The sequence below is a fragment of the Camelus dromedarius genome, chromosome 14 (genome assembly GCF_036321535.1).
Source record: "Camelus dromedarius isolate mCamDro1 chromosome 14, mCamDro1.pat, whole genome shotgun sequence".
Lineage (NCBI taxonomy): Eukaryota > Metazoa > Chordata > Mammalia > Artiodactyla > Camelidae > Camelus > Camelus dromedarius.
This window is the reverse complement of record NC_087449.1, coordinates 13,193,322-13,216,902: the sequence shown is the minus strand read 5'-3', so window position 1 is coordinate 13,216,902 and position 23,581 is coordinate 13,193,322. Positions and strand designations below refer to the sequence as shown.

General features: G+C 44.3%; 1 protein-coding gene across 3 annotated transcripts in view; it reads left to right on the top strand.

Moving 5' to 3' along the window:
- The window catches only part of AK5 (adenylate kinase 5), a 213,569-nt gene that overhangs the window by 156,529 nt on the left and 33,459 nt on the right, over window positions 1-23,581 (top strand). The gene's annotated exons all lie outside the window — the stretch shown is intronic.

The window sequence follows — 23,581 nt, the reverse complement described above, 5'->3', positions numbered from 1 at the left end:
AGGAAGTTCAGGAATCCAAAGAATGGACCTTTATTATCACTTAGAAATCTGTGTTTTTAATAGTGTAGTCCCCCCCACAAAAAAAAGCCTTTGAAAACAGTACAGCATGTTTTGTGGTGGTTGTTATTGTCTCTAGCAAAAATGTCATTTCAGATTTACTCATAGTCGAATTTTGAAGTGTATTTTCAAAAACTGCTGCTATCCAGCCAGACCTCTCCAGAGATCTCGGCTCACCCGTTACTAAGTCCTGTGCCCTTCAGAAGGTGAACTAGCACAGTGTAAAATCTTTGACATCACACAAACCGTAAGACCCGCCCCTGCAAGGGTCCACAGACCCCACTAAGCACTGCTGCTCTGAGTAAAGGTTTTCCTTCTATCAGCCAAACTCTCCTGTATTTCAACTTGTTGGTCAGTCACTATTGTAGTAAAAAAGATTTCAGCTTCCTGTGTGGGCAGTAGAAGGTACAAAGACTCTGCAACAAGGGGAAAAATGATTTTTCTTCTTCAGGCTATTTATTGGATTCTGCTTGAAAATTAAGGCTTTAGTTATAAACAGTCAAGCCTTGAACAACATGGGTTTGAACTGCGCAGGTCCACTGATAACGTGGATTTTTTTCAACAGTAATTACGACAGTACCGCACTGTCTGATTGGTGAATCCCCAGATGCTGAATCATGGATACACATGAGCTGAGTATCTGGGGAGCTGACTATAAGTCATTTGCGGGTTTTCCTTTGCAGGGAGGGTTAGCACAACCACCCCTATGTTACTCAAGGGTCAGCTGTTCTTTCTTGGCAGATGGCAGAATGATATTTTGAGGCTGTATTATTGCAGGTCAATTTGAAGCTCATAAAAATACTCGTGATGTCAGAGACACACCCATAACAGTTTTGATGAGCTTCAACAGTCAGTTGATTTCAGTCAAACAAATGTGGTTTTGTCTGTATGAGAAGACGGCTAAATTTTTCACTTTGCAAATTATTGTCTTGATAGCTACCAAGTACGGTTGTAGTATAGCCAGAAGCTAGGTTGACATCCTCGCTGTTAGTCTTAAGATAAAATTAATATTCCTAAAGCATTCTTTCCCTTTTTTAAAGTATCCTGGTTCCCTTTTGTCCACTGACAGCTCCAAAGTCCTTCGACTGGCCTTCAGAGCTCTCTCGGTCCTGGCCTCAGTGTGTCTTCCCCCTTTCCACCACACCCCCATGTGCATCTTCAGCCTCAACTCCACCTGCACTGTTTTTCTCTCTTGAACTCTCCTGGCACTTGCCAGTCCTCTCACCTGAAATGTCTTCTCCGCTAGGTAATCATGCCCCACGGTCAGTGTCCAGCTCTAGCTCTCTGTGAGGTCTCTCTAATCTCTAGCCTTCCTCCTCTGCGCTCCTCCATCCCTGTGTCTGCATCTCTCACCAAGATACCCCGTAATGACTAGAACAACAATTATTTGTTGGAATAACGACTTCTTTGGGAAGCAGTGTGGTCAGTTTCCATAACAACTGGAATAGCAGTCGGAACTCCTGAACCGGAGCTGACAGGCAGGTTGCCGCTGCTGTGGCTGCTTCTGGCAGGATGGCTGTCAGGGTGATTATGAGCCTGATCAGATGCTTGTTACTCCACGTGCCTGCCACCTTCTCCCTGAGAGCAAAGCAGCGACAGCTTCTGCCCACCCCCAAGCTGGTGCTATTTCTTGCTCATTTACAATATGGTTTTAAGTGGGGGCAAGTAATAGCACTGTCTGCCGTCTGAGTGGGAAAATACGTTCCAGGAAAATGAATCGTCTGGACCAAAGGGGAAAGTGACAAGGCTGGCCCTAGGGAGCTTTCTGAATGTCGTGCGACTGTTACTGCTCCTTCGTTCATGAAGAAGGCAGCTCACTAGCTGTCTATAGAGAAATGCCTTCCAAAGGACAGAGAAAGGGTCTCACAGGAGAGGGCCTGGTGATCAAAAGGACTGAAAAAGGCTCTGTAATTGTCCACAAACAAGATCTAAGAACTGGACTGATGTATAAGATTGGGACTCAATCATTGCTGAAAACAGAAAATTATTTGGAAAAAGTAAAAATATCTTAAAGAGTCTCATTACAGCCCACTAACAGGCTCCTACAGTGTTTCACCTTTTCTGGCACATCTCCTTCCTTCTTTCTTCTTTTAAATCTTTTGATCATGATCTTGCTATTATCCAATCTATTTTGGTTTCTTTTTCCCTTCTCTGCTTTTCGTGGCCTGCCTATCCCCAACGTTGGGGGACACGTGGCAGGCCGGTGTTGTGGGTGGTAAAAAAGAATTTACCAGAAACCAAGAGAAGTTTAAGAACAAAGGGAAAGTTTAATAGTTATGCCGCTCCAGGCAACAGCAGGCCACACAGGCAAGAGGTGCCTGCGTGCCCACCCAGTGTGGGACGTGCAGGGTGTTCTGCTGGGGAAGGGGCTGCGAACACAGAGGGGTGGGGGGGCAGCCCTCTGATTGGCTGTAAGTGAGGTAAGGGGCTTTGGTGTATGGAGGATAGTGGACTTACCACTCCAGTAAGATGGAGACATGCGCTAGCACAAGCGAGGTAGTGGGATTTACGGCTCCGATAAGGAGGAAAGTGGGCTGTGACAAGTCCGCCTGAGCTGCGGTAAAGTTAGCCATTTCCCAGGGTTGCTAACTTTGCTAAGGTGAATAGCCATCAGGAGCTTATCTTCCAAAGAGAGGCAGGCAGGCAGACGCCCAAGGGCTGGAAGTTTGGGGCCGCAGGGCCTCGGCAGGTACCAGTTGGCGCTGCACCCACAATGTAACAGAACCTGAATTCCCATTAATTCTTATCCAAGGCCCTAGTAGAAGTGCTTCAGTTTGGAAAATCTTCTCCCTTTACAGGTGAGGTGTGGTGCTGACGGCATCATGATGAAGACATCATTCAAGGGCTGTTGCTTTCAGTAGCGCAGGGACACAGGTGGCCTTGTGTGCCCTGGTGTTGGTGCTGATAAGCTACGTTTAGGGAGTAGGCTTTGGGAGGTACTCGTAAAATAGTCTGTGTTGTTTTGTGTGTTTTTTAACCACCGCACAACTAGCCCTATTTATTTCCTGGAGGAAGACTAGAGAAATGAGAATTTTTGCTTAAAACCCAGTATCTCAACGCCTGTCATTATTTCAGCAGAGCCCTGTTGTCATTTCATAGTTGCCCTATTACTAAAGAACTATGAGTAAATCTAATTTTTAGAGAGTATTTCCTTGGAGATCAGGTTGAACATCTTGGGTGGAACTGACTCACGTATTTGGTCAAATTACAAATGAAAAGCAAATCTGATTGTTTTCACTTGATGGAGCAATGGTAGAAACCAACGTCTATTGAGCACAGCGCACACCAGGCATCGTATAAAACGCTCTGTGATGTTGCCTTATTTAATGCTTGTATCCCCCCTGTGGCATACGATCGCCGTCTTACTTTTCAAGTAAGACCTCAGAGAGAGTTTAAGAGTTTGCTAGTGAGTGATGGGTCCAGGGCTTGAAAGCTTGGATTGTGTCTTTAGCAACAGATGATGCTAGTTGGTTTCCTTGAAGTGACAGGCTTACTTTATTTCTTTTCAAGAAAGTGTCTGCCAGATACTCAAATCCGGAAAACCACAGTTGATCTGTTATTCAGTCTTTCAGAAGGTAAAAGTGGCGTTCGACTAATAAAACAACTAGTTAAGCAACTCAATCACACAGCGCTCTGGCTTGAGAAAACCGTGCAGCGTACGCGAGTGTGCTAAGCGCCTTGCGCGTCTTCCTATTTTGTCACACGAGTGTTTCAGTGATGTGTGCTTGAAGGTTAAAATTAAGTTAACCTCTTTCGTCGCTTCGGCAAGAGCATTCTTAAGTAACACTGACATGGTTCATTCTTTTTTTTTTTTTTTTTTTAACTGTGGATTCATGGCGGTAAAGAATCCATGATGGGAATAACTGGCTATGATTGCCATCACAGTTTACAGCCATGGCTTTTGCATCATCAGTGAAAAGCAGATAACCTCTCAGCGTTGTAATGAAAATAGGGGACCAGCGTCTCTGGGCCACACTTTGAGAACCATCACCCTGGGGTTAATTGGATTTGGGGGTGGGGAATTTGTTGCGCAAGTATTATGAAATGCCAGACTTAGCATTTGGGAGATCTTGGAGGAAAAAAGTCCCTTATGCTTCGCTTTCACTTGTCCTTTCCAATGCAAATAACCTTACAAATTTGAGGAAGCGGTCAGGGAAAAGCAGGTGCATCTACTGAAAGCCCCTGTTTCTCTGGGCTCCTGTGGGCCTGGAGAAGTCCTGAATGTTTCTCAGTCCCCAGGGGTGAAGGGATGCCTTAAAGGAAAGTCTGGGTGCTTGTGGGAACTGGCAAAGAGAAATGCGTCAGCGGACCAGCAGGCGACTCCAAAGCGGGGGCTGGTGGAAGGTGGAGGGGGCACACCTCGGGGGGCCCACAGCACCAGGGAGAACCAGGGCTGGGGGAAGGGTGCTGAAGCAATCCAGCTGCGAGAGCAGCCCTGACCTGGGGCTGAACTTTGAGGTCCGCTCAGGCTGCTGTAACCAAATATCGCAGACTGGGTGGTTTGTAAACAGCAGGCACTAACTTCTCACTGTTCCGGAGACAAGAAGTCTGAGGTCAAAGCACCAGCAGATTCAGCGACTGGCAAGAACCCACCTCCTGGTTCCTATACAGCTGTCCTTTCACCATGTCTCCACGTGGTGGAAAGAGAGAGGGAGCTCTCTGGGGCCTCTTTTCCAAGGGCACTAGTCCCCTTCCTGAGGGCTGCACCCTCATGGCCTCAGCATCTCCTAAAGGCCCCACCTCCTGACACCATCACGTTGGGCTTTAGGATTTGACACAGGAATTGAGGGAGGGGGCACAGAAATTGGACTATCAGGTTTATCAGAAGTCATTGGATTAAACTAAGAAAACCCAAACTAGACTTGACAGAGTTTCCACTATGAAGAGAAAACTGGCAGCTCACGAGCGAGGCTGGGTTCACGTGGAGAAATGTTTCCACCTGCCTCCAAAGCCCGGGGCCTGCCCTAACTGTGACACATCCCCTTGCTTGCGACACAGCCGCAGGACCGCCACAGCTCTTTCCGCCCTGAAGGAGTGCGGTTACCAAGGGCCCCTTTGACACTCACCCTGTGTGGGTACAAAGTCCTCACACACCTGTGTGTATAAAGTCTAGTGAACTCACCTGTGTGTCCAAAGTCCAGGCCATTGGGGATGGGAGAGAGACAATCTCAAATGCGTTTACAAACTCACGGGACATCTTTCTAACGTTGGAGAAATGCAGGCGTTGTGTGCTGACAATGAGCCCATGTAATTACCTGAACTTTTTCACTGCAGAAATCTGTAAGTATTGTTTGACTGGAACAAAACAGTTTCATTATTAAACAGACCAAATTAATAAACCTTTATCAAGGGCGCACTATGCTTAAAGAACTGTGAGGTTCAAAAAAAGACATTAAACAGTCCTTGGAACACTGCATCACGGGACAGAAGCGGTTCCCCTCCTCCATGTCTTTAAAATTATTTTCTCAAAGGAAAGAATGTTGCTGAGTTAATTGAGTTATCCAGAAAGGGCAAACTGCTACTAAAAAGAAAAGAGCACAAGTGAGTGAGTTTTACCAGGTAAAAAGGAGACCTCACAGCCTCACGCTCATTGTCTCCCTTCCCGTTTGTTGGCATCTTTTTGGAAACACCATTAACTCATCAATGGAGTCATGCGGTGAAGTTTTAGGTACTCAGCCTGTTCACCCAGGTAGGGCCTCATCTCCAAGCCTGACTCAGTGAAAGCCTCTTTTTCTTGTTCCAAGACCCACAAAGAATGATCAGGGGACACTGGCAGACACTATGGACACTAGAAGGACCCAACATTGGTGATGAGAGAACACTCAGAATCATGGGTTTGTGTCCAAGCTCTGTGCACCCTTGGGCCAGTCCCTTAGCTTCTCTGAATTTCTTTTAAAATGGCAAAATAATGTTTATCCTCTGTTACCCCAAGTTTGAGTAGCCAATGAATTGACATATTGCAAACTGTTGTACAAACATGTACAACAGAGACATAGTCTCAAGGAAATGAAATGTGGAAGCAATTTAATAAGCCAAAGTCTGCATCCTCTACCTCAAAAATATTTATTTTATTTCCCTCAGAGCAATATTAAAACCAACATATACTGGTGACTTACTCTGCCCCAGATATTGTGTTTTCTTTGTATTTGTTCTCTTATTTAATCCTGACACTAATCATCAGTACTTAAATTCTTCCCCATTTTACAGATGAAGAAATGGAGGCTCAGAAAGGTTAAGTAACGTTCCCAAGGTCGCACAGTTAATAAGAGACAATTAGGACTCAGACCAAGTTTCTCAGACTTCGAAGCCCATGCTCTAGAAGTGTATGTAAATACGTACTACGGAGGCCAAAATGTAGGTGAGGTTTTAAGAGTACTGTAGGGGAGGGAAGAGTTTGCCATCATCATTTGAATAAGTACCTCAATTTTCTGCGTTACTTTGTTCCTCTGTATCTAGCTATTGATGTCTGAAAACAACGACAAAATAATAAGACATCAAATGAATGTCAGTGACCTCAGAGTGCCCCAGCCATGTTTCTCCCAATTATGTGATATTCCATTTTAACTTCAAAAAAGGAAACAATTTCATTCCATAAAGCATCTGAACTGTTGCTGAACCCCTTCCCAAAGCACACTGATTTCAGAATATACATTGCATCTTTTACTGAGAAGACATAGTGTGGGTGCTTTTTGTGAGCATTACCAAAACTATCTCAGAGGGCCAAGGGCGACAATGAGCAAACGTGTGACAATGTGGTGCTGGGCAGATCTGGGGGGGACCTGGTGCTTCCGAGGCTTTCTTCGTGGGTTGGATGGAGTGCCTTGACTACGGCTTGATCTCTCAAACGATGGCTGAGTGTGCAGGTGGCGGGGAAATAGCCTAGGCTAAAGGATGTATAGGCTTTAAGGGGGCTGTTTAAACTCCCTAATGATAATACCTTCCCTTGCTGTTATGGTAAATTCTTCCATTACGTATATATTCCTTTGAGTGACTTTCATTAATTCACTTGATACGTTTATGTTTTTTGAGCTTCTACTATGTGAGATATAAGTGATAGAGTTAATAAGCATATAAACATGAAAGATACGGCTTCCTAACCTCAAGGAGCTCACGTTGTAGGGACGGAGCAAAGAAATAGCACAGCTTGGTATGCGCAACAGCAGAAGCATGGGATGGAGAGAAAGATGAAGTGGGGATGTGGGGTGAAGAGGGGAAGTCAGGGCTGAGTCCTGAAGAAAAGGAATTGGCCAATTGCAAGCGGGAAGAAAATTGGGGTGGGCCCACAGCAAGGAGAGGGGACAGAAGTGCCAGAGAAAGGCTCGGAGATGAGGAGGTGGGAGGTGGTGAGGGCAGAGCTGGGGACGAGACAAAGGCTGGAGCATGAACGGCTGTAAACCCCGGGCTAGGAAATAGGAGTCTAGTCCTGGAGCCGTGAGGAGCCACCAAGGCTTTATCAGTAAAGGGTCATCAGAATCAGATTTCAGAGAGAGCCTGTGGCAGCACTGAGAGGGAGGCCAGGCCTTGGCGGGAAGGCCCGTCGAGAGGTCGTCTGGTTGGCCAGACAGGTGAGGAACAAGGAGGCAGTGAGAGGGAAAAGAAGAAACAGATCCAAGAGCTTGTAGAGCATGGAATCAACAGGATTTAAAGATCCATCATGTGTACAGGTGAATGAGGCGAATCAGCATGACTCAGACAACCAGGCAAACAGAGGAGTCCTTCCAGGGGATAAGGGACGTGGGGAAGAAATGGTTTGGGGGACCATAAAGAGTTCAGCTTTAAACATTTCAAGATTGAGAGGCTGATGGGACAACCAGAAGTAATGTTCATTAAACAAGAGGTTTTTGAGATCCAGTACCCACCATACAAGTTCTGGCTGCAGACAGAGATGTGGAATTGAGGATGTCAGTGGTAGATGAGGTCACCCAGCAAGCTTGGGCAAAGGGACACTAGAGGAAGGCTGAGATCTAGAGGCTTAGAAGCACCCGTGCCAGAGCCAAAGGAGGAAATGGTGTCATAGAAGGCAAGGGAGGAGAGTTTCCATCTGGGAAAGTTTAAACTGAATGTAATGGAAAGTGTTGGGTTTAACAACCAAAGAGCTATTGGTGACTTTGGTGAGAGCCATTCCAGTGGAACCCAAGAAAGTAAAGCCAGTGGGTTTGGGGTGATTAAGGGGTAAGGAGGGGATAGGTTGTAGCTCAGTGGTAGAGCATATGCTTGGCATGCACGAGGTTCTGGGTTCAATCCCCAGTACCTCCGTTAAATAAATAAATAAACCTCATTACCTCCCCCCACCCCCAAAAAAATTTTTTTTAAAGGTAAGGAAATGAGGATGTATTCAAAATACACTTTCAAGAAATTTGACTCTGAGAAAAAGAGAAGACTTGGGGCAGTATCTAAAGGGAAAGGAAGCTCGAGAGTGGAATATTTTTTAAAATACAGGAGAGTTAAGCACATGAGTTTAAGCAGAGAGGCAGTACAGAGTCTGGTTTAAGAGCATGAAATACTTGAGTTCAAATCCCGGCTCCCCCATGTCCTGGCCACATGAGCTCAGGCAGCATCCTTACACCCACTCGTCCTCAGTTTCCTTACCTGGGTTGTGGAAGCAATGACAGGACCAAGGTCAAAGGGTTGAAGTGAGGATGAATGAATTAACACATGTCACAGTGCTCTTAGTAAATCCTTAACAAGCACTCGCTTTCATTGTAACTATTATACGCTGAGTGAGGGAGACGACCAATAAGAGAGAGAACAAACCGATAAACGAGGGACAAAGATGCGATCAGAAGTGAATTGGAACGAAGAAAGGACACCTACAAGATAATGGGGCCGTGACAGAGGTCAGGAGAGGTTGGGTAAGGTCCTGATTCTGTTTCTGGTGTCATTTGTTCAAATTACACACTCCCTCAGGGACCGATCTGCTGAATGGGTTTCGCCCACAACGGCTGTGGTTGGCTGGGATCAGGGCGAGGTGAAGTGAAAAAGTATCTCTTAGGTGGTTGGCTTAAACCCGCCTGTCGACTGCCATTCCCCTTGTGGACACATCCGTGCAGTTGTCCACAACCACGCAGCTCAGGTTTTGCAGCAGGAGACCGTATTTAGCCTTGAGGAAGGATGCGAAAAATAACAAGCCAGTGATTAAGGGTTCAGTGGCTGCTTCAGCCTGCCTCAATGTAGCATTCCACAGTATTTCCCTCTCATTTTGCTCTAGGCTCCAGAACCAAGAGTCTCGGAGCATCTTAGCTATAGACGAAGTATATTTAAACCATCAGATGGTCAAAGCCATGAGAGACCCTTTCTCCTCTTGCCACCGGATGCAGCTATTGTACTTTAATGTGACAGGTCCCTGTGACCCAGCTGATACTTCCTTCTCATATTTTCTGGGGCACTGACTCTGAAGGCGGCGTTCCTCGTGGTTCTACCATGCCTCGAGGAACGTCTTCCACCAGAACGTTGATCACCGTGTTAGTGCCACACACCTACCCATCCCCACACCAGCCCGACAACCTCAGTTTAAAAGGAAGGAATCTATTCAGTCCGATTACACATCTCCCTGCTTGGACTGACTCCTGTAGCAAATGCATGGGAAGACGGCGTGGGCAGAACGGCATGCAGAGCACAGCCGTGTTTTTCTTGGAAGCGTGGTCTCCTTGGAGCTGTTCAGGGAAGCCCCTGAAACTGCCCCTCGTTCCAACGTCTGTTGTTGAGAAAGGAAGAGTGTGTTAAATGGTGAGAAACCTGGCACTTCGTAAGCTTCAGTGTAAGTCTTTGATCTGAATGAATGAAAAAATAAGAAAGCAAGATGATGAGAGCTCAGATAGAGTTACTGTTGCCACGTCCCTCAAGCTCAGTTGTGGTAAATAAAGATGCATTGTCAGACATAACCATATTAACTTGTCTTTTATCTGTAACCATTTCAGAGTCATGATGATGAGAGTGGAGGTTTGAAGTACAATTATAATACTTGGCCACTTTTAAAAGCCAGTCATAACTAGAAGACTCTTCCTCTGGATGGGCCCTGAAGGAGCAATGTGGAGTCTTCACGTAGTCTTCCTGGCCCCTTCCCACCAAACAAAAACAGAAACAAACATGGCCTTTGCTCAGGAAGCTAGCATGCAGTTCCTATATCAGAACCAAGTTCCAGTCACTGCGCTGTAACTAGCATAGATGCCAGGAAGCAAAGTACAAAAAAAAACAAACAGCTAGTAAATCATTCCAGTGGTGGTAGTGATTCCAAGTGTAACCAGCCTTCAAAAAGGGAGTATGGACTGGAGTTCATGGGTCACTAAGTCATCATTAAAGATAGAAGAGCAAAAAAAAAATCTGAATTATGCATTGTTACTACAGTAAATACAAGGCAGCATTTTTTTTTTATTTTTAATGTCACCATTCCTCAAGGAGCTTATAATCTATCTGATGAAGCAGGAATTTATGCTTGTGAAAACTTTAGAACCAATACAGAGCAGTGTAGACAAAGGAGACATTCAGGGAGTGTTAGCAGGGAGGAGAGGACAAAGAAAGCACAATGGCTGAATGGTCAGGAGCCCCTGCTGAGAAGCTGAGAAGCAAAGGGAGCCTTGGAGAACAGATGAGGGTCCCCTAAGGTTGAGGACTGGAAAGAGAGGAGGTCCAAGGAGGGAGATTTTAAGTAAGGAACAAATCACAGTAGTAGGAGTATGCCCCTCCTGGCCCAGTACCGAAAGGAGATGGGCCCAATCATGGAAGCCCTGGGTGCTGAGGAATGATGTGATAAAAGTGATGCTGAGCAAGGACCAGTCCAGGGCTGGTAAACAGGCAAGGAAGCACCAGGAGGGAAGAACTTCCCTTGATGAATCTGCCCATATTTCTCATATTTACCTTCTAGTTTTACAGGTTTTTTTTTTTTTTTTTATAATGTTCTCAGGGGAAATGGGGGGTGGAATGATACAAACTTAGAAAAGGTTTGCCCAGAAATAGACTCACAGACATAGATAACAAACTGGTTACCAGGGCGAAAGGTAGGGGGAGGGGTAGATTAGGAGTTTGGGATTAACAGATACACATTACTGCATATAAAACAGATAAACAACAAGGACCTCCTGTATAGCACAGGGAACCATATTCAACCTCTTGTAATGAGCTGTAATGGAAAAGAAACTGAAAATATATATATTTATGTATATGTATAACTGAAACGCTTTACTGTACACCTAAAACTAACATTGTAAATTGACTACATTTCAATTTAAAAAAATGGGAATTAAAAAAGAAAAGGTTTGCATTTGCAGTGTCTCAGACCAAACAAACCAACGGGTTAGAGCCTTTGTTTTCAAGTCCTCTCCAAAGAAGGAAGAAGCCTGAATTAAAATGTCAACCCCAGCACTGCACATCACTGGAAGGGACTGCCCTGGCCTTGAGCCCCAGCGGAGAGCATTGGCTGCATCTGCTTGGTCTCCCCTGCAGGTGGGAGGTTCTCCTTCTGTTGGACGACTGCCGTCCTTAGGAAGGTCTTCCCACGACTCAGCTAAAACCTGCTCAGTCGAAACTTCTGCTGTTTTGCCCAGTCTTGCCTTGCAGAGCAACACAGAACAAATCAGCTTCCTCTCCATCATCGCAGCCATTCACACATTTGAAGACGTGTAACTTCCCTGTGAGTCACGTCTTCGTCTGATTCAGAACATCAGCCTCCTCTGTTACCCTACAGGCTGAAAGCTCCTCGAGAGTGTGTCGCTGTCTTCTCCTCCTTGTGTCCTCAGGACTGAAATACACTGCCTCACTCATGGATTCTTCATATTTACTTATGATATAAATGAATAAATTCTACTTTGATTATTTCCCACTCCCTCATGTCTCTTTGGACACATGTAGCCAAAATTTCTCCTACAACATGTTAGCCAGAATTTTTTTTTTAATTTAAGGATTTTTCTTTTACAAAATAATACATCTTCATTCTAGAAAACATATATCAACAACAATAAATCACACAAAATCCCAAAGCCTGGGCATGCATACTATTAAGATTTTGATTTATATTTCTCTTAGATTTCCTTCTATGTGTATATTTTTTAAATATACATTTTTTATCAATATGAGAAACCTACTTTTTATCCTTAACAAGATATGATGGGCATCTTTCCAAGCCTGTAAAATTTTGAATATAATATTTTATTTTAAAAAAATTTTTGTTTGCCTTTATTGGGCACGGGGAGGTAATTAGGTTTGTTTGTTTATTTATTAATGGAGGTACGAGGGATTGAACTCAGGACCTCTTGCATGCTAAGCACTCACTCTACCACTGAGCTATAGCCTCCCCACCTCATTTCACTTTTAAAAGCTCTTTTGTAACTGAACTGAAACAAAACAGAAAAGCACTCAGATCATAAGTGTTCAGCTTGATGAATTTTCACTAAGTGGACACACCCATCTCACCAATATGCAGATCAAGAAGTTGACCATAACCAGAATCCCAGAAGTCTCCGTGTCCCATTCTATTCACTGGCCCCTGCAGGGAATGCCATAGATATTTTTGAACTTTATCTAAATGGAATCATACTGTTTGTATTCATTTGTATCTGACTTCTTTCAATATATCATTTTAATGACCACATACTATTCCTTTGTATTGCTATATTATAATTTATTCAGTTTATTCCTACGGTCATGCATTTTTCCTAAATTTTTTGCTTTCATTAAAAATGCGATCATGAATATCTGTGTAACCAAAACATAATTTTCCCCTTAGGATAAATCCAAAACTTTAGACTTGTCACTTATATTACTAAATTGCCCTTCAGAAAGAGTGTACCAATTTTATATTCTCATCACAGCCTGTAAGACTTCCAGTGTCCATGGTATGGCCCAAAATTGAATACAAAACCCCAGATGTAACCCAACTAACACCCACCATGAATGCCCCTACGTGTCTTAAATATCCTCACATCCTTTTACAGTACAAAAATAGACTGCAAGCACAAGTATTCTCCAAGTTCTCTGACACAGACAAAAACAGAATGGTAGCACTGGAAATGACCTTGGAATTTATCTAGTCCAACGAGCTCATTTTCAGATGAGAATACAAAAGCCCCAAAAGGAGAAATATCAGAGCAGATGGATTCCCAGTGAAAATCAAACCGGAAAATCACCATGTAGGAAAAAAGTTGCAAAGAAACAAAACAAAATGTATTTTTGGCGATTACACTTGGGGAGTAGGACCATAGGAGATCTTCTTTCTTTTCACTTTTCTGAGTTATCTAAATCTTCAAGAAGGAGCATATATTCCCTGTACAGTCAAGAAAAACTATTTTCTATAAAAGAAGGAAGAAAGCAGAAAAAAAGGAGCTAAGTTTATAAATAGCTAAGTTATTAAATTTATCTAACGCACGCCTAAGATCATAGTGTGAAGGGGCTACAAAATAGGAAAAAAGGTGGCTTGACAAGTTTAAGAAGAATTTGGAGGAGAAAGGGCCCTCTAGAAGAATGAAGTCCAAGAGTTCAGAGACCCACACCAGGAGAGCCTGAGAAAGCAACTTTTCAAAGGCTGCAGTCCGTAAGCTGGGTGGGTTACGTCTGAAACAGACTCTGGAGACCGCTGGCTGAAGAAACAAAGGGCAGGTTATTTAGTGACATTTGCTTGCGAGCAGTTTGGAGATTTTGTCTCTGTCCTTGGTGGGATGAGACGGGGTTCGGGTGGCATGAGCTGTAGGAGCGTCATGGGTGGAAATGTTTAGGAGTCGGCACCTGGTACCTGCGATTTCCTCTCACCAATGACCTGAACCTTCCTCATCTTCCATCTGTGTAGGAGCTAGAGTCGTGGAATCCAGTTTGAGTCTTGTCTTGTTTAGGTGTTTCACATGTCTCACTATGGCTGCCATGGGTTTTAGCTGAATGAATCACAGAATCGCAGACTATTAAGAGTTGTCAGAACAGAAAGAAAATCATTTCTCCCAAAATTCTCCAAATAAGTGGTGGGGCCTCATAGTCTTGCCAGATTTAACAGAAATGTTAGGCCCTTAATTAAATTTGGATTTTAGATATACAATGGCAGTGTTTAATGTAGGTGTGTCTCATGCACCGTCTGACTGGACGCTTGTGTGTCGTCTGGCAACCCTGTGGGACCGTGATGGAAGCCCAGCTCCCAGCGACCATTCTGACTGACTGAAAAGACTGGGCGGTGCTTTTCTGAGCAGCAGATCGGTCTGATTTCCAGAAGGGCCTTCCACAGGAGAGGCTGTAGGTCTTAGTGGTTACCAAGGTCCAGGTGGCCTTCGGGCACAATGTTTTCATTTGCATAATAGAGTTACAAACAGCACCCACTTCACATAGTTGTTGTAAGGATTAAAAATGAATTATTACAAATAAAACACATAGTACAGATACTTGTTAGGGTCAAACATCAAGCCAAAAGCATTGTGAACCAGAGAACTTTATCTGCATGGTCTGCAATGACTTCTCATACTTGTCTCTGAACCATGCCATTGGTAAAGTAGGCCACAGTCCCCCTTGCATCATCTCCGGCTTGATGCTGAGAAAACAGAAGGTTCCCCCTTATCTGCAACAGAAGGACAGCCCCGTATTTGATAAAGCAATGAAGGTTTTTTATTAACCATTATAATCAGTATTTGCTCATGATAGAGCCATTATCTCAGCATTATTACACTGTAAATATTAAAAGAAAGATCCACACCACAGACTCCCTGCCGACCACTGGGGTATTCATAGCAAATTGCCTTCCTTAGGTTATCTAGTCTAGAAGTTCCAAATCAAGCTAACTGTCAGAATCACCTGGGGAATTTTTTTAAAGATCTTTATTTATTGTGAAAATATTTCAAACATTCAGCACAGCTGAAAGAATTTTATAGTGAACACTGTAAACCCACCATCTAGATTCTACCAGTGACATATACAATAACTTGTTTTATCACATATCTGTCCCTCTACCCATCCCTTTACCCATCCATCAATATCTCTTTTTTCCTGACCCATTTTGAAGTCAATTGCAGATATCTGTGTACTTTCCCTAGGAAAGTTTCTAAAACTATAAATTCCAAGGCCTAAACCACGGAGGTTCAGAGATCTACTGATTCAGGAATTTTTCACCCTCCCCAGGTGATTCTGATACACAGTTAATTTATCCTGGGAATGATACACTGATACACTGGGAACGTATCAGTCAGAAGAAGCTAGGCTATCCCGTAGTAACAAGTAAGCCCTCCTAAGAATCTCTGTGGTATAGACCAACAAACATATTCCTTCTTTTTCTTCTTCTTCCTCTACCTCCTCCTTCTCTTCTTCTTCTTGCTCCGGACTAATGCTACATGTTCATTAACATTTGACTGGGTTTCACCCTGGTAACCATGCTGATTGAGCCCCTCCTATCTGAAATATTGCTAGTATCATGGCAAAGAGAAAAGAGACACAGAAAACCACATATTAGCTATAAAAACCTCTACCTAAATGTAATACACATCCACCTCTGCCCACATTTCATTGGCCAAAGCAAGTCACTTATAGACTTTTAAGTTCAAAAAGGTGAAGATGAATAATCCTCCTTCAGGGAGGACTATGGAAGGGAAGCTGGAATATTTAGGAAAAGTAACATAAAATAACATAGGAAACCACTAATCTAACCGAGACTATTGGGTTTACAGACAAGGAGGCTAGCATCCGAAGAGGCAGGGTGATTCTCCCAGATCACTCAGCTAGTTCAAAGCAGGAATGGTCTAGAACCAAGGTCTCCAATCTTCCAATGTTATGTACCGGGCTACCTCCCTGAAGTTCCCAGATCATTCGCCATCCAGTCATTCCTTCATTTATTCATTAATTGATCTAGTAACTGTTGAGTGCCTACTATATTCCAGGTACTGATAAATAAGTCCCTGCTATCCAGAAGTTTTCCAGTCCTGTATGAAATTCTTTCACATAACCTTCAACTGACCCTGTGACTAGCATATTTCATTCTAGTCAGCAGGTAACCTGAAGCAGCAGTGTGTTTCAGAACTAATAGAGATATTGTCTTTGACGATAAAGGTCTACTTTTCTGCATTATTTCTGGTCAGAGAGCCAGTTCCCAGCAGCAGCCTGCTGGAACTCAGCACGGTGATACAGCTCATCCCAGACGCAGGATGTTTCAAGTGAGTCATGGGCCACGGTGGTTGAGGACCATTCCGAGGGCACAGTCAGTTCAGATCTGATGGCAGGAGAGCTTTTTTCCTGAAAGGAATCATCCACTTGCAAAAACCAGAACCCAACCTAAAGCCCATTTTCATTTAGAGAGAAAGAAACATTTCAAGAGGTAGAAATCGGATAGATTTTTAAGCAACTCTGAGGACTATCTAAAAATAGGATAGTTGAATTTGCAAAAGATATTTGACACCTTTGCAGGCTATTGCTTTAAAGACTATCCATCTTTAAAGATGTTAAAATATCCCCCAAATGTAAAAATGCTGCAGCTAATCTTTGTAAAAGCACGGAATGTCAGAGCTGGGAGGACTTCTAAGCGTCGCTAACACTGGCTGCCTCATTTACAGATAACAGTCATGATGCTTATTGAGTGCTTGGCCGTGCCAGCTACTGTTCCAGGCAGTTTATATCTATTATCACATTTTGTCCTCACAGCCAGTAGGCACTATAATCTTCCCTGTTTTGTCATTGAAGAGGTTGAAGCTCAGAGAGGATAAGTGACTCCATCAAAGTCATCTAACCAGATAAAGGTCTAGGGCGTGGACCTAGGGCTCCACGATGTGGAGGGAATATAGTTCAGGGCTCCTTTGATGTGAAAGGGAATATAGTTGTCACTTTTGTGGGGCCACCAAGCTCCTAGACATTGGCTCTATTCAACAACTGCCTGTGATACTTTGCAAGGTTCTGCGGGAATACCAACAGTAATAAAGCATTTTCCACTGCCTGTGAGCTTCTGCCTGGCGAAGGGAGGGAGAATTCACTGGCAAATTATATGTCCTGGAAGCCAGGGCAAGAGAGAATTTCAAGATATTTGTCAGTGGTGTTAAATGCTACTAAAGAGTCAAAGACAGTAAAGACTAGAAGAAGGTCATCGAATAATATGACAATTATGCAATTACTGCTGAACTTTAAAAGATCAATTTCAGTGAGTGAGGAGAGTAGGAGGGAGCTTGCAAGAGGATGGGGAATCAGTAAAAGAGGAGGAAATGGAAACAGGCAGTTTCAGGCTACAGAAAAAGGGAAAGAATGTAAAGATTACTAGAGGATGCAGACAATGGTGAAAATATTTTTATTTGGATTGGAAAGAACTAAACATGTTGTTTACAGAAGAGATGGTGCCAACAGAGAGGAATAAATGTAATGTAGACAAGAAAAAGAGGATCGAGTTTTGGGAGCAGGCAGGAAGAGAAGACCCATTCACCATTTATGTACTATTTCAGCCACTATTAGAAATTGTCTTCCGTGTTCCTGGCACTATGTTTGGACACTGTGGTAAGCAAAGCCTACCCATATCCTGCAGAGTCTGACATGGAAGACAGACTTTAAGTAAACTATAGATGATAGATAGATATGATAGGTGCCAGAGATACTAGATGATGGATAGATAGATAGATAGAAAGAAGATAGATAGATAGATAGATAGATAGATAGATAGATAGATAGATAGATAGATAAATTATATTCTGTGAAAAATGCTGTGAAGGAAAATGCCAAGGTGCTACAAGAGCCAAAGCAGAGAAGTTAGCCTTAGTCTGAAGAGTCGTACAATGTCTTCCAGATAAAAAAAAAGGAGAGATGGAGGGCAAACTGAAGATACACATGTTTTGAAAGGTAGTCTTCATCTCCTTAGTGAATAAGAAGATTTTAATGGCTGTTACAAGTGAGAAGAATAACAGCATATTGGGAATTTAAGAACAATGGCGAAATATATTAGAATCCATCCATGGACATCGAATTTGGTGTCAGCTCAAGAGGAATGTGTATGTGCCAAGAAGCATTAAAAGCAATTGTGAAGTTAGAAAGCGTGACTCTGTTGGCTCGGTTTTCTGACCTTCTCAAGGAATTCTTAGCAGCCCAGAGTAGATGCAAATTGAGCAAATGGCGGGGTGGGCAGAGAGAGCAGGCTGGTGGTTCTCGTGGTAAGCACAGTCGAGTTCAGAGGGTGCAAAGGATCCAGAGTTACTACAAAGGGCCTGCTGTCCAGCTGGTCAGGGAGGCGAGTGGAGCCTAAAGGGAATGGACCAAGTCAGTAAGGTCATGGTGAGAACAGAGAACGAGGTGAGAAGAAGTGAGGTCAAGGGAAGAGAGACAGGGAGACATGATCAAGATGGGAGGATAGACCCAAGCAGTGACGAACTCTCAGGATCAGCCAGATCGATAGGGAGTGAAATTTGGGTTAGAGGTGAAGGTCATTGGTGCTGAAGAGGTGAAGGGAACACTGAGGCTGGGGTGGGACGGGAATTAAAGCCTGGAAAGCTCTGCTGATGGCAGTTAGAACCTGGAGAATGCTGTCCCCTGCTGTGCCTTACAGAAAATAAACTTCTTGAGTTTTCCAAACTAGATACATGTATTTGTACATATAATGTCATATACATGTGTGTGTGCTTATGTGTGTGACCACACACACTAGTATCTTAATTATCTGCAAGTGGTCTGGACAACTCAAGGTGATGGCTCGTCCCCATACTTCTGTTGGATTGTGCTTGATTCGAACCTCGATATGCTGGGTGACACCCTGCAGATGTAACTCAGGAGGAGCTAAAGGGATGAGTAACCTCCTCTCATTATAAATAGCATTTATCAAGCACCCATTTTTTTGGCAGAGAAATGGGACGAGGGAAACTTTCAGTGAGATTTGGGACAAAAGGACAGATTTCAGAGACTTTTCAAATGTGGACTCAACTTTTCAAAGTTGCTTAACAACCGCCTGGTTATGGGAGATGAGGACAAAGGAGAGTCAAAGGTAGAATGAAGAGGAGAATTGGTTCTTATTTCCCCCCATTTTACAGATGAGGAAACTAAGGCTCAGAGAAATTAAAAGACTTACCTAGAGCCACATGACCAGTAAGTGGTAGAGCCAGGGTTTATTGCTAGATCTGTCTGTCCCGTGCCCTTCCCAGCACACGACACTCCCCGTCCCCCAATCCTCCGCAGGACCCTTTCATGCTCCAGGCCACTTTCCTGAAGACTCCAGGCTCAGCCTTAGGCTCTTCTTCTCCACTTTTCCGTGTTAGCAAAGATGATGGTGCAGGCGCCCGGATTCCCCTTCCCCCGCCTGGGCGAGGAGTCCCTCCCAGGGCCCCTGCAACGATGTTGGCAGGCCTGGCTCACACTGCTGTCACACTGCGCTCGCCTGTCAGCCTCCCCTTAGACAGTGAATCCTCTCATGGAAAAGACAGAGCCTCAGTCTTTTTACTCCCAGTGATCAGCGCAGCGTCTGACCTATCATAGCCGCCCAAAAGACGTCTGTGTAGTGAAGAGCTGCATTAGTAGGTCTCATGCCTTGTTCCAGGTTGCAGTTCACAGTTAACGGGACACAATAATACGTCAGCAAAGGACACTGGAGCCTGCTCTACGCGTTACTATTCGAAGCATATTTTAAGTGTAATAGAAACTTCCAGCCCTGCATTTGTTTGTATTTGGGATTCAGCTAGTTACCTACCTGACATCATTAGTCACTTGGGCTTGCTTTCTGAGTCCAGAATGTGCTCTAACACACCAGCTTTGCCATTTCAGTTTTTTGTCCCGAGGCCAAGCACCCTGCAAAGTCAAGTAGGAGGCAGGTGTCCTCTTGCAGAGCCCAGCTAATGAATCCAGGGGCTGTCCCCTAAGAGGACCACCCCAGAAGGTAAAAAGCACACTGGACGAGGTGGCTCAGGTGGGCAGGCCGAGGTGATGCAGTTTGCCTCACTTCCACCTCAGAGCTCACCGGGTACCACGGAGAATGCACCACGGAGAGTCCAGACATGGGCCCCGCGCTCCCCGATCTCCTGCAGGCTCGTCCCCTCCCTCCCGCACAGCATTAGGGGGAAGTGATGTGTGGAGCTGGGAGGTGGGAGTTCACAGGATTTGCACTCCTCACAAGATAGCACCTTTGGTCTCACATGGAAAAAATTTTAAATTACATTGGAGGGTTGACAATAAAGGGGTTTTTTTTAACCTTTTTTTTTTTAAGTGTTCACAGACCCTTTCAAAATGGAACCTCATAGTCTAGGCTCTCTTTGTGAATCACGCCACGCGGGATGGTGTATGGGTTTGTCCAGGAGGTTGAGCCTTGGGTAATGGTACAGGAAGGATCGGCGAGATGGCGGTAACTGTGACAGCTCCTCGTCTTCCGTTAGTCATCTTGTCACCGAAGAACACCGCCTACTCATTTGGATACGTGACACCCCGAAAGACTTTTTTCCGGTGTAACAAATTATCCTGGAAGGATATCAGGGCTCTACTGTTTTTTATTTAAAAGTCATACATTAAGGCCTCAAAGACTAGTACATGACAGTGTATGAAAATTCATACATCTACTAGCAAGTTCTGCGCCCTCACGGGGGTGAGAGTAATCACTCTGTTCTCCGGTTTGGAGCCACGGGAATAATCCAACCATTGTGTCGATTACTTAAAATTCCACCGAGCCTGCACCACTCTCCCAAAGAATGTTAAGAATTTGCAGCTGTCACTCCCACGAAAGGTTTCTCACTAGGGCAGCGGCTGCTGTTGAACACACAGCTGTTGTTAATTTGATCTGAAGCTTTTCAATTGCCTCTGTGTCGAGATTTATTAAACAACATTTTGGAGGAACAAAAACTGTAATAGTCATATTAGTAGGATGCTGAAGGGAGAAAATAATTGGAACGCAGCATTTCTGCCTTATAAGCCAAGGCTACAAGTTTCTTTTCCACGTGACCGGCTTCCAGCCATCCCAGGGAAAAGAGTTTCTAGGTAAATCCGGCCGCAGAAGCCCTCGTGGCCGCTGCAGGAGTCCAGCCGTTTGTTCCCCTGACCTCTTGATCTGGAAGCACTGCTCCTCTGAGTGGCTCTCCCTTGTCCCCACTCTCCATTTCCATTATCTCCGGACACAGGAGTCATCGTGCTTGGAGCAAACATAGCATTAGCTGGCAGTCAGCCGCTCCTGCTAAGTGGTCTGCGTTATAGTTTTGAGCCTCTGTAATTGCTGTTTTCTGACTGCATTGAGGCCATCGGTGACATTACTGGGGTGGGGTCTGTGCCCTCCCCATTTGGCATGGATGAGCGGAAGACAGAAAATGTGGGCCTTTCCTGGAATTTTCTGCCCAGGCAGAGGGGAGGGAATGAGAGGCCCCTGTACTAATGGGAGATGACAACTCCTGCCCCTCCAGAGGGATGGGGCCCACTGTTGGGAGAAAGGGGTTTTGACTGTGAGAGAGGCCAGCCAGGAAAATTACAGAACAAGTCGTAAATTCTCACTACCGTGCTAAAATCTCAATCGTGTTTTACACTTCAGTGTTAAACACTTCCTTTTGTAGGGAAAACCTCCAGGCACAAAGCAGCGCCTGCTCTGTACAGGGCGCTGCGGGGCAGAAGGTCTAGACAGAGACCTGGACTGAGTGTCAGACAGGCCGAGGGCATCCAAGCCAAGCCCTGTTTACACCGCTCACTCCAACCTAGGCAGGCGGACAGATCCAGCTCCTGCCGGGAGGAGGAAGCATTGGATCCGGGCCTGAGGGATGAAGAGGATCTTGTTACAGGAGGATGCAAGAGCCTTCCAGGCTGAGGACCCAGAAGAGCAGAAGCACATTGGAAAAGTCTATCTTGATGTCTATGATTCCATTTATATACTTTTCTCAAAATGACAAAATTACAGATCCAGCGGTTGCCGGAGGTTAAGGAAGGAGAGTTGGGTGTGTAGGGGAGAAGTGGGTGTGGCTGTAAAAGGACCACTTGAGGGATTCTCGTGGTGACAGGAATGTTCTCTGTCTTTATTACATCAGTGCTCATATTCTGGTGGTGAGCCTGTGCGGTACTTTTGTTAAGATGTCACCACAAGGGAAAGCTGGTAAAGGATACGTGGGATCTCTCTGTACGATTCTTTAAAATGCATGTGAATCTGCACTTTTCTCAAAATACAAAGCTGGGCAAGGACAAGAAATTTTTTTTTTAAGTTGGAGAGATTGAATGGAACTAGATTCTGGAAGGTTGAAATACCACTCTAAGGATTTGGAATTTTTCTGTTGGGCATGGGAAGCCATTGAATGCTCTGCAGCTGGGAAGTGACACGCTTCTCAGGCAAATCACTCTGCTAGCAGGTCTGCTGGACCCCAAAGCCTCACACGTTGCCCCACGCAGAGGGGAAGTGACTGTCATACAAGAGCATGAGGACCTGATTGTGGCAGGTAAATCTGGGCACAGCAGGGAAGAGGAGGAACCACCTCTGAGAGCCAGAGTCCAGGCTTCACATCCTAGACGCACTACTTGCTTACTCAGGCATTTAACTTTTCTGTGCCTCCACTTCCCCGTCTATCTGTAAAATGGGGATGATACCAGTGTCTGCCTCTCTTAAGATGATTTAAAATTAATACACACAAAATGCTTAGAACAGTAGCTGGTACAGTAAGCACTTGACAAAACTTATCTATTAGTATTTTTAAGATGTAAAATCTTATTTTTTTAACATTTTTTATTGAGTTATAGTCATTTTACAATGTTGTGTCAAATTCCAGTGTAGAGCACAATTCTTCAGTCATATATGAACATATATATTCATTGTCACATTTTCTTCTCTGTGAGCTACCGTAAGATCTTGTATATATTTCCCTGTGCTATACAGCATAATCTTGTCTATCTATTCTACATTTTGAAATCCCAGTCTGTCCCTTCCCACCCCCTGCCCCCTTGGCAACCACAAGTTTGTATTCTATGTCTATGAGTCTGTTTCTGTTTTGTATTTATGTTTTGTTTGTTTTTTTTAGTTTCTGCATATGAGCGATCTCATATGGTATTTTTCTTTCTCTTTCTGGCTTACTTCGCTTAGAATGACATTCTCCAGGAGCATCCATGTTGCTGCAAATGGTGTTATGTTGTTGGTTTTTATGGCTGAATAGTATTCCATTGTATAAATATACCACATCTTCTTTACCCAGTCATCTGTTGATGGACATTTAGGTTGCTTCCATGTCTTGGCTATTGTAAATAGTGCTGCTATGAACATTGGGGTGCAGGTGTCATTTTGAAGTAGGCTTCCTTCTGGACATATGCCCAGGAGCGGGATTCCTGGGTCATATGATAAGTCTATTCCTAGTCTTTTGAGGGATCGCCATACTATTTTCCATAGTGGCTGCACCAAACTGCATTTCCACCAGCAGTGTAGGAGGGTTCCCTTTTCTCCACAGCCTCTCCAGCATTTGTCATTTGTGGACTTTTGAATGATGGCCATTCTGACTGGTGTGAGGTGATATCTCATTGTAGTTTTAATTAAGATGTAAAATCTTATAACTTAGCAACGCGTTGAACTTAGAGGGGGTAAGGAAAGAGTCAAAGGTGTAATGTTCATCAGAGGAATATGGGAGATAAGCAACAATAATAGCTAGAAAACAACAGAAAAATTTCACATGGAGGG